This window comes from Mustela nigripes, chromosome 4, assembly GCF_022355385.1.
Source record: "Mustela nigripes isolate SB6536 chromosome 4, MUSNIG.SB6536, whole genome shotgun sequence".
Classification (NCBI taxonomy): domain Eukaryota; kingdom Metazoa; phylum Chordata; class Mammalia; order Carnivora; family Mustelidae; genus Mustela; species Mustela nigripes.
This window is the reverse complement of record NC_081560.1, coordinates 107,800,959-107,816,149: the sequence shown is the minus strand read 5'-3', so window position 1 is coordinate 107,816,149 and position 15,191 is coordinate 107,800,959. Positions and strand designations below refer to the sequence as shown.

General features: G+C 46.6%; 1 long non-coding RNA gene across 1 annotated transcript in view; it reads right to left on the bottom strand.

The window, feature by feature from the left end:
- Window positions 1–7,243: 7,243 nt before the first annotated feature.
- Window positions 7,244–15,191, bottom strand: part of LOC132016140 (uncharacterized) — a 9,184-nt gene continuing 1,236 nt past the window's right edge. The window contains exons 2-3 of the long non-coding RNA XR_009403891.1: window positions 13,273–13,456; window positions 7,244–9,389 (exon numbers count right to left, since the gene is read on the bottom strand). This is a non-coding gene — a long non-coding RNA (uncharacterized LOC132016140). The remainder of the gene's footprint in view (window positions 9,390–13,272; window positions 13,457–15,191) is intronic.

Below are 15,191 nucleotides of genomic sequence, written 5' to 3'. Positions count from 1 at the left end.
AACTTCTTTCCTAATATTAACACTCAAAGCTATAAATTTCCTTCTAAGCACTGTTAGCTGTGCCCACAAATTCTAATAGGTTGTAATTTCATTTCTCTTCCATTTAAAATATTTTTAATTGTTCTTGAGGCTTCCTTGGGAGATTCTTATGAGTATATTGTTTGATTTCCAACTGATTTGAGATTTTCCTGTTATCTTTCTTGTTACTGATTTCCAGTTTAATTCCATTATAATCAGAAATATACTTTGTATAATTTCAATTATTTTGCATTTGTTAATGTTTATTTTATAAACAGGATATGGTCTACCTTGATGGATATTCCATGTGCACTTGACAAATATGTTTTTCTGTTGTTGGGTAAAGTGTTCTATAAATGCCAGTTCTTCAATTAATAATATTGCACCTATATGCACCTTTATGTTTATTGTGGCATTCCTTAGCTCTTCTATATCTTCATTGATTTTCTGTCTCCTAGTTTTATTACTGATAGTGTCTCCAACTGTAATTGTAAATTTGTCTAATTTTCCTTCCAATCATCAGATTTTCCTGCATATATTTTGCCTAAGCATGATTTTCTTTGCAATTTTAGCCTTTTCTGACAGGACAACTTAGTCTGCCCACCCGAGCTCCTCTATTTCCTGTCACAGCCCTGCATTCCCTGGGCATACAGAGAATCCTTGCTCTTCTTGCATGTTGTGATTCTGTAGGGATGATCCTTGCCATGCTTCTAGAAGTTCACCAAGCTTTAGGAACACTCACCATGTTCATGACAGCATTATTAGAACAGAAGCTCATATATCCTATAGCACTGTTGTTAGGATCTAAGGGAAAACTCACTTCTCCTCTGTGTCTCCTCTGCTCTCAATACTAGAGCACTACTCCACTTCTGACACCAGATTTGTGGGTTTTTCACACATCAAGCAATTCTGTGACACCAACAGGTATCCTACAATTTAATTCAATTCTGACAGTATCTACCTGGATATAGTATGAGACCCCACAGGTTGAAAACTCAATCCTACAAGACTGCCCTCCTTCCCCACATCAGATGCCAATCACAAGCCCAGATTATTACCCGTACTTCTGTCTGACCAGTTATAAACTGGAGGTTCCATGACCCTCCTTGGGTCTATTAGATTCCTAGAGGGTCAACAACACTATCATCATGGAAATATAACTCAAAACCACAATGAGATATCATCTTACACCTGCTGGAATGGCCATATCAAAAATACAAGAAATAACAAGTGTTGGTGAGGATGTGGAGAAAAAGAAACACTCATACACTGTAGGTGGACATGTAAATTGGTGCAACCACTGTGGAAAACAAACAGTATGGAGGTTCCTTATGATCCAGTAATTCCAGTTCTGGGTATTTATACAAAAGACATGAGAACACTAATTCAAAAACCTATATGCACCTTTATGTTTATTGTGGCATTCCTTACAATAGCCAAGATGTGGAAGCAACCCAAGTTTCCCTCAATAGCTGAACAAATAAAGATGTGGTGTATATACACAATGGAATAGTATTCAGCCATAAAAAAGAGATCTTGCCATTAAACCCATTGGGTATTTCACTACGTGAAATAAGTCAGAGAAAGACAAATACCATATTATTTTACTTATAGGTATAATTTAACACCCAACAAAACAAACAAAAAGCAGAACAGTCCCATAAATACAGAGAACAGGCTGGTGATTGTCAGAGGAGAAAGGGGGGGAGGGTGAGCAACCCGGGTGAAGGGGATGGGAGGACACAGCCTTCCAGCTGCGGGATGAGTAAGTCACAGGAATTAAAGGTGCAACACAGGGAACAGTCAATGATATGTAATGGTCGTGTATGGTGACAGATGGTAGCTACACGTGTGAGCACCACATAACGTGCAGACTTGTTGAATAACTATGTTGCACACCTGAAACTAATGTTATGTGCATCAACTGTACTTTGGGTTAGAAGAAAAGAGACTTCCAGGGAAGATGGCAGAGTAGGGGGACTCCAGGCCCACCTCATCCCATGGATACAACTCGATAACACTCACCTCAGTGTAAACAACGCAGAAAAACAGTCTGAAGGCTGAAACTCTACAACTAAAGGTAGAGAAGAGGCCAGTCAAGAAGGGTAGGAAGTGCAGAGACTCAGGAGCTGTTTGTGGGAGGGAAGGATGCCACGGTCACGCAGAGGGGAGAGAAACAGACCCTCACACCAGGGAGCCCGCACAGGGAAGATGAATCCCCATGACATTTGGCTTTGAAAACCCGAGGGGCCAAAGAAATCAGCAGGCTCAGGTCTAGAGAGCATGTGGGCGACAGGAAACTGAGTTCCCGCCCTTAAAAAAAAAAAAAAAAAACACAGCCACAAACAGCCCACGTGGATACTGCAGCAGCTTGAAAAATGCCTGGGGCATATGGGAGGGAGAGTTATTTACTAATCTCAGAGCACAGTCCCTGTCAGGAAAGACCGAAATCACTGGGGAACTCCTGCAGGAACAAAGAACCTGGCAGGCACCATTCCCCTCTTCCCATGCAGTATAAACACACAGCTACCCCGGGGGACTCACTAACTTGCTAGCTCCACCTCCTCCATATCCCATAAACAGCCCCCCCCCCACTCGAGCAAAAACACACTATTCTGCTCATTCACCCCTCTGGAGAGCCCACCTCAATCCAGGCACAGCAAGAAGTCAAAGCTTGCTAACCTCACACCCCTACCCCAACACCCCCATGCTATATGCTGGTGGCTCTGCCCTCTCCAGTAGGCTCTTGACTAGAGCCCATTAGGGCAGTGCACAGACCTGGAAAAGAGCAAGCAGCCCATACATTGGCCAGCACAGCTCCACAATAATTCCTGCCCCAGAAAAAGGGAAAGATAATCACGCAAACTAGCCTGGCTCCTGCAGTGGACTGGAAGCAGGTAACTGGTCTGACTTCAAGCCCTGCTCACCAACCAAAGCTACACAGGGAAAGTGCCCCACAGTTTGGTGCTACTGCATCTCTGGCAAATGCTTGGTCTGACTCAACTCAAGCCCAGGGTGTCCCCAGACTAGTCCATGACCACCACAGGGACCAAACACTGCCCACAACAGGCAAAGAGAGCCATTGCAGATTACTGGACTGACGGAAAAAGTGGTTCAGCCACAACAGCAGGGTGCACCCAATATCCATAGAAGACACCCCTGAAGCAACAGGTTCTGGTGAGTAGGGGACACTGCACGGCAGGACACTAGAGGACCTCTTCATAAGGCTGTTACTTTCAAGTGCAGGGCATGCAGCTATCTTCCCTAAGCACAGAAACAGACACAGGGAATTAGATAAAATGAGGAGACAGAGAATATATCCAAAATGTGAAAAACAACAACAACAACAACAGGACAAAATCATCACAAGAAACTTTAGCAAAATGGAGATAATGTCTGATAGAAAATTTATTTTTTTTTTAAATTATTTATTTGACAAAGAGAGAGATCTCTCTCTCACAAGAGAGAGACTCACAAGGCAGAGAGTCAGGCAGAGAGAGAGGGGGAAGCAGGCTTCCCACTGAGCAGAGAGCCCAATGTGCGGCTCGATCCCAGGACCCTGAGATCATGACCTGAGCTGAGGGCAGTGGCTTAATCCACTGAGCCACCCAGGCGTCCCATCTGATAAAGAATTTAAAGTAATGATCATAAAGATACTCACTGGACTTGAGAAAAGAGTGGAGGACCTCAGTGAGACCCTTAGCAATGAGATAAAAAAAGAACCAATCAGAGACAACACAATAAATGAAATTAAATATACACTAGATGGAATACATAGTTTACTAGATGGTAGAAGTGACCTGAAGGACAGAGTAATGGAAAGTAGTAAAGCTGATCAGGTGAGAGAGAAAAAATTATGCAAAATGAGAACAGACAGGGAATTCAAGCATAATGACATTCCCATTATAGGGATCCCAGGAGAAGAGAAAGAAAAGTGGGCAGAAAACTTTTTTAAAGAATAGCTGAAAACTTCTCAAATCTGGGGGAAAAAATAGAAACTTAGATCCAGGAGGCACAGAGATCTTCCAACAAAATCAACCCAAAGAGGTCCACACAAAGACATAGAAATTAAGATGGCAAAAGGAAGTTATAAAGATGGAATTCTAAAAGCAGCAAGAGGAAAAAGCACCTGGGTGGCTCAGTTGGTTAAGTGTCCGACTCTTGATTTCAGCTCAGGTCATGATCTCAGGGCCATGGGACTGAGCCCTGTGTTGGGCTCTGCACTCAGCACAGAGTCTGCTTGAGATTCTGCCCTTCTCCCACTGCCCCTCCTTCTGTTCTTGCTCTCTCTCTCCCTCTAAAATAAATAAGTAAATAAAATCTTTTAAAGTAGCAAAAGAAGAAAAAAAAATAAAGTAGCAAAAGAAGACAGTTACATGCAAGGGAAACCCCACAAGGCTATCGGCTGATTTTTCAGCAGAAACTTTGCAGAGCAGGAGAGAGTGGCATGATATATTCAAAGTGCTGAAAGGAAAAAAATGTGCAGCTAAGAATAATCTACCCAGCAAGGCCATCATTCAGAATACAAGGCGAGATAAAGGGCTTCCCAGACAGACAAAAGTTAAAGGAATTCATGACCACCAACCCAGCCCTATGAGAAACATTAAAGGGAACTCTTTGAGTGGAAAGGAAAAACCATAAGCAAGAGTAAGGAAAGTAGGAAGCACAAAAGCAGTAAAAATAAGTATATCTGTAAAAATCAGTCAAGGAACTCACAAAATAAAAGGATCTAAAGTATGATACCATATTCCCAAAATGTAGGGATGAGAGGAGCAAAGAATGGGTCATCAGTTTAATATAAACTCTATATACTGAAGATATTACATACAAACCTAGAGGTAACCACCAAACAAAAATCAGTCATAGATATGCAAAAAATAAAGAGAAAGGAATCCAAGGACCACTAAAGAAAGCAACCAAGCACGAGAAAAGAGAGCAAGAGAAGAAAGGAACACTGGTAGTCACCAGAGGGGAGGTGGGTAGTAGTACACTTACCTTGTAGTATACTTACCTTGATGAGCACTGAGTCACGGAATAGTACAGAATTGTTAAATCACTGCCTTACTTACCTGAAACTAATATAATATTGTTAACTGCACTGGAATTAAAATTTTAAAAAGCTTAAGAAAGGAAGAACGGCAAATACAGTGTCTGCTAAGCACCAGGCACTATCTAGACCATGGAAGACAGAGGTGGCAGCTGAGCAGGGAAAGGAGGACTTGTGCCCTCTCAGAGCTGGGCCTGGTGTTTGAGAACAGGGGGGTCCATTTTACAATGGAGGCTGTGTCCAGGCAAGTCACTGTCCTCTCTGAGCTCACTGTACTCTTTTTAAATGAGGAGGTTGGATAATATATATCTCTAATATGATATGCTATTAGGACCATATATTATTATCATATTATGGTCGATATGATACGATAGTGTGATCTCTAAGCCCTAACATTCTGATTCTAACACCGTAAGAATGAAGTTCACTTCAAAATCAGCAAAAGAGTTGCAGCAACATACAGACTTCAGGATGTAAACACTGTTATCCAGAGGGAAAATAAAGATGACATGTTTTTAAAAAATGTTTTAAGGGGAGCCTGGGTGGCTCAGTCGTTAAGCGTCTGCCTTCAGCTCAGTGCATGATCCCAGAGTCCTGGGATCAAGCCCTGCATCAGGCTCCCTTCTCAGTGGGGAGCCTGCTTCTCCCACTCTCACTTCCTCTGCTTGTGTTCCTTCTCTCTCACTGTGTCTCTCTCTGTCAAATAAACAAATAAAATCTTTTAAAAAATGTTTTAAATAGTAAAATAAGTTCCTTGGGTGGCTCCCAGAGATCAGGAAAGCAGTTTACCTACTAGAGTACTGGTTTATTATAAGAGGAAGAGCCAGATGGAAGAGAGGCATAGGGCAAGGTATGTGGGAGTTCCCATGCTCTCTAGGGACAGCACTTCCCCCACATCGCCATGTGTTTACCAACCCAGAAGTGCACCAAACCCTGTCCTTTTGAGTTATGAACGCTTCCTTACACAGGCACCGTTGGTTTGATCTTGGTTCTTGATCTCTAGCACTGTCCCCTCCCCAGAGGTCAGGGTGGGGACTGGGAGTTCCTAACCCTGCAATCGCAGCAGTCCTTCCGCACCAACCCCATCCTTGGGGCCTTTCCCAAAGTCACTTCATTAACACCCAGTCAGGTGTGGCTGGAAGGGCTTTGTCTAGAAGAACAGGGCACACCTTTCACCTTTAAGGCTCTGAGCTGTTTCAGGAACCAAGGACAGAAGACCAAGTATTATCACTGTTGCTTGCATTGCCCCCAACTTTCCAAGTTCCCTCTTGGGTCTGAAGTATACCTTTTGACTCTTCCTTTAAAGCCGGTCTGCCAGCTCTCAGTTCGCTTGGCTTTCCTTCATGAGAGAATGTTGTTATTTTCCCTTCATTCCTGAGAGAGATTGCACTGGAGACAGAATTCTGAGCTGACAATTGTTTTCAAGCACTTTAAGGAACATGTCACTTTTTCTGGCCTCCACAGTTTCTGCCAAGGAAATGGACGGCAATTTGAATTATCCCCTCTAGGGAATGTTTCATTTTCTCTGGCTGCTTTCAAGATGTCTTTAAGTTTTCAACAGTTTATGTTGTATCTGGGCTTGGATTTCTTTGGGTTGAGGCTCAGCTTCCCTGGGCAATTGTCAGCCATCATTTCTGTGACGTTTTGCAGCATCATGCTTTCTCTTCTCATTCCGCGACTCCTGGGACGTGACCCTGGAATTTTTCTTTGTTGTTCAAATTGGATGATTTGTATTGATTTAGGTCTTTCTCTTGTCCTCTCTTGTCATCTACCATGCCTATTCAATGAGCTTTTAAAAATTTTAGTTACGTACTTTTCAGTTCCAATATTTCCATTTGGTTCTTCTACCACCTATTTCTTTACTGATAATTTCTACTTTACTTTCTTATCTATGTTTTTTAAACATTTTACTTATTTACTTGAGTGGGTAAGAGACAGAGAGAATGCACCTGAGCCAGGGGAGGGGAAGAGAAGCAGATTCCCTGCTGAACACGGAGCCTGATGTGGGACTCAATCCCAGCACCCCAGGATCATGACCTGAGCCGAAGGCAGACACTTAACCAACTGAGCCACCCAGGGGCCCAATAATTTCTACTTTGAATGTTTATTTCAAGTGTGTTTTGTTGTGCCCTAGTTTTTGTGTTTGAGAGACCACCAAGGAGCCAACACCGATGCAATCACACAAGGGTTTATTCAACAAGCCCAAGTATACCCGTCACAGCAGAATCAGGACTTGGACCCGGAACTGGATTACAGTCAGAGTTTTTAAAGGCAGAGGAGGGGTGGACTTGGCAGTAGGTAATTGGGCTACGACTGCTGGCCCTATCTATGTTCCTGTTTCTTCTGACACAATTTATTACAACGTTAAGCTATCCTATTCCCAATTGGTCTTTGGTATAGCGTGTTGTTTTCAAAACCTTCGGTCAGCCTTCCCGGAGGCAGGGGTAACTGAGTTGGGTAAGTGAGGACAAAGGGGACGTTCAGAAGGGCTGTCACGGTAAAGAAGACTGTCAGGATATTGGAGGCCTGGTATGTGTCAAGCCAAGGCTGTTTTTCCCTCTAATGAGGCACTAACATGAAGACAATTGGGAGTTTCCTGGTGGAGTGTCACAAATCAAACATCCTTGTCCGTGAGTTTTAGGTTTAGAAGAAATTTAACTTTATTTACATTTCCTTCTGCCTCAGTCTCCTTCCTGAGAGAGATTGCACTGGAGGGGAGGGCAACATTGGGATCTGAGTAACTTGTCTCTGGAAGTTGGGCTATTGATAAGACAGCTTCTTCGTTGTAAATCACTAGGACATTTGTAGACCGAAGGAGACTCCTGTCTTGCAAGGATTGTGATCTCTGCAAGTTAACTATTTGTTTTCCTTTCAGGGCAGCCAGGAGTGGATGAATGTCACACATATTACTGAGGGGGGCAGGTGGAGAGGGGGTGCAAGGTGCCAGCTTTTGCTTTGTCCTCAGCCAGCCTCCTGCTCCCTCATCATTCCCCCTTGAACAATTTTGACTCTTAAATCTTTAAGGTAGTTGGCGGTGGAAGGCCTCATCTTCTGTAACTTCTTCGTGCTGAGCAGGGGCTGAAGAAGGGAGGATCTTGTGGGAAGGAGGCCGGGACCGGAGTGATTGTGTCTGCATCAGGGGTGTTATTGGATGCAGATAACATGGTAGGTACAGGCGAAGGGGGTGGAGAAATAGGGGTTGTCTGAGGTTTGGGCGGAGGAGGTGCTAGTGCAGGGTTTGGGCCTAGGTTAACCTGATTATTCTGGGCCGAGAATCTCAAGGTGAATAGTGTACCTGGGTCCTGGTAGCCGAGTCTAACTATGTCATAGATTCTTAAGCCCCAAGTAAGTCCTACCTGCCATCGTGTATCTAGTTTGCCGGCCTCTGTGAATTTCAGGGTGATCAGATTACTGGTTTCAGATCTCTGCGATGTGTGATTTCTTTTAAGAGTAATTAAATCATCTTTGTAGGGGGCTGTCCACCAAATTTCGCCAGTGGAGACACAGCTCCAGCTGGCACAGTAAAAGTGGGAGGGGCCCCCACACTGTCTTGCGCGTTTTCCTGTAAGGTGTCCTGGGCAAACATAAAAATGTCATTTGTATAGTTGGCTTCTTAATCCATGGAGATGGGTGTCCCCATGTAGTTTTGTTAGATCAAGAGTAAGGTCAGGGGGGCGCCTGGATGGCTCAGTGTGTTGAGCCTCTGCCTTCCACTCAGGTCATGATCCCAGGGTCCTGGGATCGAGCCCCGTGTCAGGCTCTCTGCTGGGCAGGGAGCCTGCTTCCCCCTCTCTCTCTGCCTGCCTCTCTGCCTACTTGTGATCTCTGTCTGTTAAATAAATAAATTAAAAAAAAAAAGTAAGGTCAGGGAACCAAGCACATTGTGGGGCAATTTTTGAGAGGGAATATACAACCTCTGTAGTAGAAACACTTATTACCTGCCATGTTAGGTTAATTGATTGGTGGGGATTGGCCCTGGCATGAGGGGGACATAGTATAAGCAACACTAGTGGGGTAAGTGAGAACAGTGCAGTCTTAGCTTTAAGGGATTGTCCTTGTCGGGCTGACATTTCCATTCTGGAACAAAGTCCTTGAGAACAGCGTGTGGGTCAGCTGGCCGGACGTGGGTGTAGTGGACCCAGGGAGTAATCCCGTTGACCCTGAGAGTGGTGGGAGTGGTCAGGATCACGATGCAGGGTCCCTTCCAGTGCAGTTGGAGTGTCTGGTGTTGGTGTCTCCGGATGTACACCCAGTCACCTGGTTGATATCGAGGGGGGTACGGGGTTGGCCCAGTCTCCTAGAGGGCCTTCAGCTTAGGCCACACCTGTTCATGGGTTCGTTGTAACATTTGGAGGGAGAAAAGAAGTCAGTGATCATCAAACTCAGCAAGCACCTCAGGTTTTAAATTGGGAATAATAGGTGGGGGACTACCGAACATGATCTCGTAGGGGTTAGGTCCCATCTTATATGGGGAGTTTCATACCCTATATAGGGCGAAGGGGAGGAGAGTCACCCAATCCCCGCCAGTCTCTAGGGCTAATTTAGTTAAGGTTTCCTTTAATGTTCTGCTCATCCTCTCTACCTGTCCTGAGCTTTGGGGCCTATATGCACAACGTAATTTCCAATCTGCCCCAAGTACTAGTGCTGTGTTACCTTAGAGACAAATCCTGGTCCATTGTCTGATCCAATCTTAATAGGAAAACCATACCTCGGTAAGATGCCTTCCAGCAGTTTCTTGGTCATGGTCTGTGCTGTTTCATGTTTGGTGGGAAATGCGTCTGTCCATCTTAGAAAAGTATCTACAAACACTAGTAAATATCTGTACCCATATTTTCCAGGTTTTACCTCAGTGAAGTCTACTTCCCAATAGGCTCCTGGGCGGTCCCCCCGGAGCTGGGTGCCTGGGTTAGATCCATGGGCGATGGCATTACTTAATTGGCATGCATGGCAGCTTGCCACAATTTGTTCAATCTTTGATTGGGAGTCTTTGATGGTAATCTTTGCATGTTGCACCAAGTCTTCCATTTTTTTTGTTCCCATATGGGTACTCCTGTGCATTTTGGATAGGAGTTGTCGTCCCAGTTCCTCTGGTAGGATTATGCTGCAATCTGAAGCTCTTCACAGCCATGTAAGCATTGTGTCCCAGGCAGATGGCTAATCCATTGTAAGCCTGTGTCAGTGTCATTGGGGTTGTCTGGCAAGTTCGGTGCTCCCGGATCAGGCAGTGTGATCACTAAGACATGGTTCACCGAAAGAGCTGCTTCTTTTGCCTTTAAGTCCGCCAGCCTGTTTCCCCTGGCCACTGGCGTGTCTGGTTTTTGGTGTCCCAGACAATGGATAATGGCCAGTGACTTAGTTAGCCAGAGGGCCCTTAGGAGCTCGAGGATTTCTGCCTTGTTTTTAATAGTCTTTCCTTCTGCTTTTAAGAGCTTTCTTTCTCTATAAATGGCTCCGTGGATGTGGGCCATGGCAAAAGCGTACCTGCTATTAGTATAGATGTTTATCCACTTGCCTGCTCCCATGGTTAGCGCTTTGGTTAGCACAATCAGTTCTGCACATTGGGCAGATGTCCCAGCCGCTAAAGCTTCCACCCAGACAGTTTCTGTCTCTGTGGTCACAGCTGCCCCTGCATACCTGACTCCTTCCCGGACAAAGCTGCTGCCATCGGTTTACCAGGAGTCATCTGCATTCAGCAGTGGTCGGTCCTGGAGATCGGCTCTGACTCCGTGCACCTGAGCCAGGATTTCTTGACAGTCATGTAGGGAGGGTTCCCAGTCAGGGTTAGGGAGCAGTGTTGCTGGGTTTAGGGCTGTTGGCTCCTGGAACAAAATTCTGGTAGGGTTCAAAAGCAAGCCCTGGTGATGGGTCAAGTGGGCATTGCTGATCCATCGGTCTGGGGGTTGTCTGAGCACCCCTTCAATGGCATATGGGGTAGTGACGTATAGCTCCTGCCCCACAGCCAGCTTATCTGCATCTTTAACCATGGTGGCCACTGGAGCAATAATTTTTAAGCATGGAGGCCATCCATGCTTCTAATTTCTTTGAGAGGTAGGCCACCGGCCTCTTCCAGGGGTCTATATACTGAATTAGGACTCCCTTTGCCACCCCTTCCTTTTCATCCACGTATAGGTGGAAGGGCCTAGTCAGATTACTTCCGCAGCCCGAGTGCCGGGGCTGAAAGCAAGGCTTGCTTAAGGTCATTGAAGGTTTTGTTCATGGCCTCAGTCCACACAAAGTCCTGTCTTTGCTTTGTGGCCTCGTAGAGGGGCCTGGCTATGTCAGTGAAACCAGGAATCCACAATCGGCAGAACCCAGCTGACCCCAAGAATTCACGCACCTGGCAGATGTTTCGAGGCTCCAGAATCCTCATGATGGTCTCCTTCAGTGCATCCATTAACCACCTTTGTCCATCTCTCAGTTTGTACCCCAGGTAGCTCACCTCTGTTCTGCAGATCTGGGCCTTCTTAGCTGAAGCCCCATATCCCAGAATTGCTAGCGTTTGGAGCAAATCCTTGGTGCCTTGTAGGCATGTTTCTTGGTCTTCTGCTGCCAACAGGATATCATCTACTTATTGTAATAGAGTCAGATTAGGGTGCTTGGAACGGAATTCACCTAAGTACTCATGTAGTGCCTTGTCGAAGATGGTGGGAAAATTCTTGAATCCTTGCGGAAGCGGAGTCCAGGTGAGTTGGCCATTGATGCCCTTCTCCGGGTCCGCCCATTCAAAAGCGAAGAGGTCTTGGCTCTTTGGGGCCAAGGGCAAGCTGAAAAAGCCATCCTTTAGGTCTAGCACTGTGTACCAAGTCTTGTCTGAGGGCAAGGTGTAGAGGAGAGTGTAGGGGTTTGGGACCGTAGGGTGCATGTCCATCACCCGTCAGTTAACTTCCCTCAAGTCCTGGACTGGTCTACAGTCATTGGAGTGTGGCTTTCGCATCGGCAACAGGGGAGTGTTCCATGCCGACTGACAAGGCCACAGTATGCCCGAGTCTAGCAGTCGCCGGATGTGTGGGGTGATCCCTGTCCATGCTGTGAGAGGCATGGGGTATTGGCGGACCCTGACTGGATCTGCTCTGCTCCTGGCTTTAGTTCAATGTATTTCGCTGGCCAATGTTGGGCCAGTCCCATTCCCCCAGTTTCTGCCCATGCTTAGGGAAACTCCTGCAACCAGTGGTCAATGTTGGTCATTGGTGCTGAGGGCATCTGGTGAAGACAATATTCATCCTCAAGGTTCATGACAAGCACCTGGATCGGGTGCCCCTCTTTATCCAGAACCTTTGCCCCTTTAGGGTGGAAACTAATTTGGGCTCCCATCTTGGTGAGTAGGTCCCGGCCTAACAAGGGGTAGGGGCACTCAGGGATGACCATGAAGGAGTGGGGTACCCGGCCCACGCCGAGATCCACTGTTCTTTGGGTAGTCCATGAATATGGTTGAGTGCCTTTGTCCCCTGTACCCATGGGGTCCTATGTGCCAACTTCCCTTGAGGTTGTAGCAAGACAGAGTGCTGTGCCCCGGTGTCTACTAGGAATTTAATCAGTTGCCCCTCCACTTTAAAGGTTACCCTGGGCTCAGGGAGGGGTGCCGAACCCCAACCCCCCATTCATTTAAATCTTCAACCTCCAGGATAGCAGCGGAGGCCTCTGTTTTTTTTTTCTTGGGGTAATCTTTTACCCAGTGGTCTTCTTCCTTGCAATACACCCACTGGCTTTTATTCATTTTGGGGCGTTCTTGATGGGGGCTGTCCTCCTTACCTGCTCCTGAAGCCAACTTCTTGAGACATCTCTGTTTTTCACGTGGGTCATCCGTGGTCGTGGCCAGTAGGATCTTAGCCAGGTTCCGGGTCTGACAGTCACTTATCTTAGCCTGTTGTTCCTCCAGGCTCTCTGTTATTGTAGACTCATTCTGCCACCAGTATCAGATCCTGTAGGTTCTTTTCTCCTAGGCTTTCTACGCTCTGAAATTTCCTTTTAATGTCCAGAGCAGCTTGGTTAACAAAAGCCATAACAATGGCATCTCTGGTTTCTGGGGCCTCTGGATTCATAGGGGTGTACTGTCTGAACGCCTGTATGATCCTTTCTAGGAATGCTGCTGGACTCTTCATCTTTACCCTGTCTTGCATCATATACCTTGGCCAGACTGGTGGGCTTGCGTGCTGCAGCCTTGAGACCTGCCATTAGAGTCTGGCAGTAAACCCAGACCCTCTCCTTACCTTCTGCCAAGTTGTAGTCCCAGGCTGGGCGAGACAAGGGGAAGGCTGCATTTATGAGGCTGGGGTTCTGGGTTGGCTGTCTGTCTTCACCCAAGATGGACTTCCGGGCTTCCACCTGGATTCGCTCTCTTTCCTCAGTGGTAAAGAGAACCTTTAAGAGCTGCTGACCGTCATCCCAGGTGGGCTGATGAGTGAAAAGAACAGTATCCAAAAGACCAATCAGATCTTTTGGGTTATTGGAGAACTTTGCATGTTGGGTTCTCCAAGTGTATAAATCACTAGTAGAGAATGGCCAATATAACATCGGTTGTCCCCCCCATTTCATTGGGGGGTCCCATGGCGCGGAGGAGAAGGACAGTGGAATCGGCCGCTCCCCAGTTTGGGGCTGGGGCTGCCCAATGGGTCCGTCCATGTGTCCCTGCCACCGGCCCATGCACGGGGGCCCCTCCATCTGGGAGGGGGAGCGGCACTCCCTCGGCAGCCCCTGATGCTTCTGCTGGAGGGGCAGATGTGGGGGGGACCTGGTAGGGTGCTGGAAAAATCAGGTCCTCTGTGGGAGTGCCCTGAAGGACGGGGTAAAGCGGAGTTTTCTTGTCAGACTTAGGAGTTGGGTTCTGCAGGGCTAGGATCTTGGATGTAGCTCCTGCTTTGGGAGGAAGAAAAGATTTAAGCCAGGAGGGAGGATTCTCGATCATGTCCTGCCAGACCAGGATATAAGGTACTTGGTCAGGGGTTTTTCTCTGAAGATGACAGCCTCAACCTGTAAGATAATAGGTAGTTGAAAATTTCCCTCCCGGGGCCATCCAACATTAAAGGATAGCCACTCAGACATGCAGAAAGTCCGAAACTTTCCCTTTCATACATCTGTGCTCGGGTTATGCGCTCTCTCCCTGACGTCCGAGAAGTGGTCAGTCATCAGAGACAGAGGGGTTGTCTGTTTCTGTCCCATCACGCCCTCAGTCCACACCAAGACCAAGACACTAATGACAATTAACAAGAACACACTCACACAGACAAAAGATCTGGCGCGGCAGTGAAGACAAAACTGAAAGGAAGTTGAGGGGCAGTCCAACCGCAACGGCAGCCAGCTCTCCTCACAGATGAGGATGTCGTCCTCCAGGCAGAGACAAGGGACGTCTCCCAAGACCCCCGGTCGACAGCCCACCAGCGCGCCCGCTTAAGCCAATGTCGACCTAGATACAGCTTGGAATTCCTACAGGTAAAAATGCAGATTGGAGCTCCCAGAAAGTAGGTGCGCAAACAGGAAAACGAGTGCACTCACCAGCCGGCACATGACCCTCCGGGTCGGCATCCTGGGGGTCTCCTAGATCTCAGTGGGACCTCCAAATGTTGTGCCCTAGTTTTCGTGTTCAAGATACCAAGAAGCCAACACCGATGCAATCACAGGAGGGTTTATTCAACAAGCTTAAGCTTGGGCCCAAGTATACCCATCAAAGCGGAATAGGGACTTGGACCCCGAACTGGATTACAGTCAGAGTTTTTAAAGGCAGAGTAGGGGTGGACTCGGCAGTAAGTGACTGGGCCATGACTGCTTGGCCCTATGTTCCTGTTTTTTCTGACATGATTTATTACAATGTTAAACTATCCTATTCCTGATTGGTCTTTGGTATGGCGTGTTGTTTTCGAAAACTTTGCTCAGCCTTCCCGGAGGCAGGGGTAACTGAGTTGGGTAGGTGAGGACAAAGGGGACATTCAGAAGGGCTGTCACGGTAAAGAAGACTGTCAGGATATTGGAGGCCTGGTAGGTGTCAAGCCAAGGCTGTTTTTCCCTCTAATGAGACACTAACATGAAGACAATTGGGAGTTTCCTGGTGGAATGTCACATATCAAACATCCTTGTCCGTGAGTTTTAGGTTTAGAAGAAATTTAACTTTATTTACATTTCCTTCTGCCTCAGT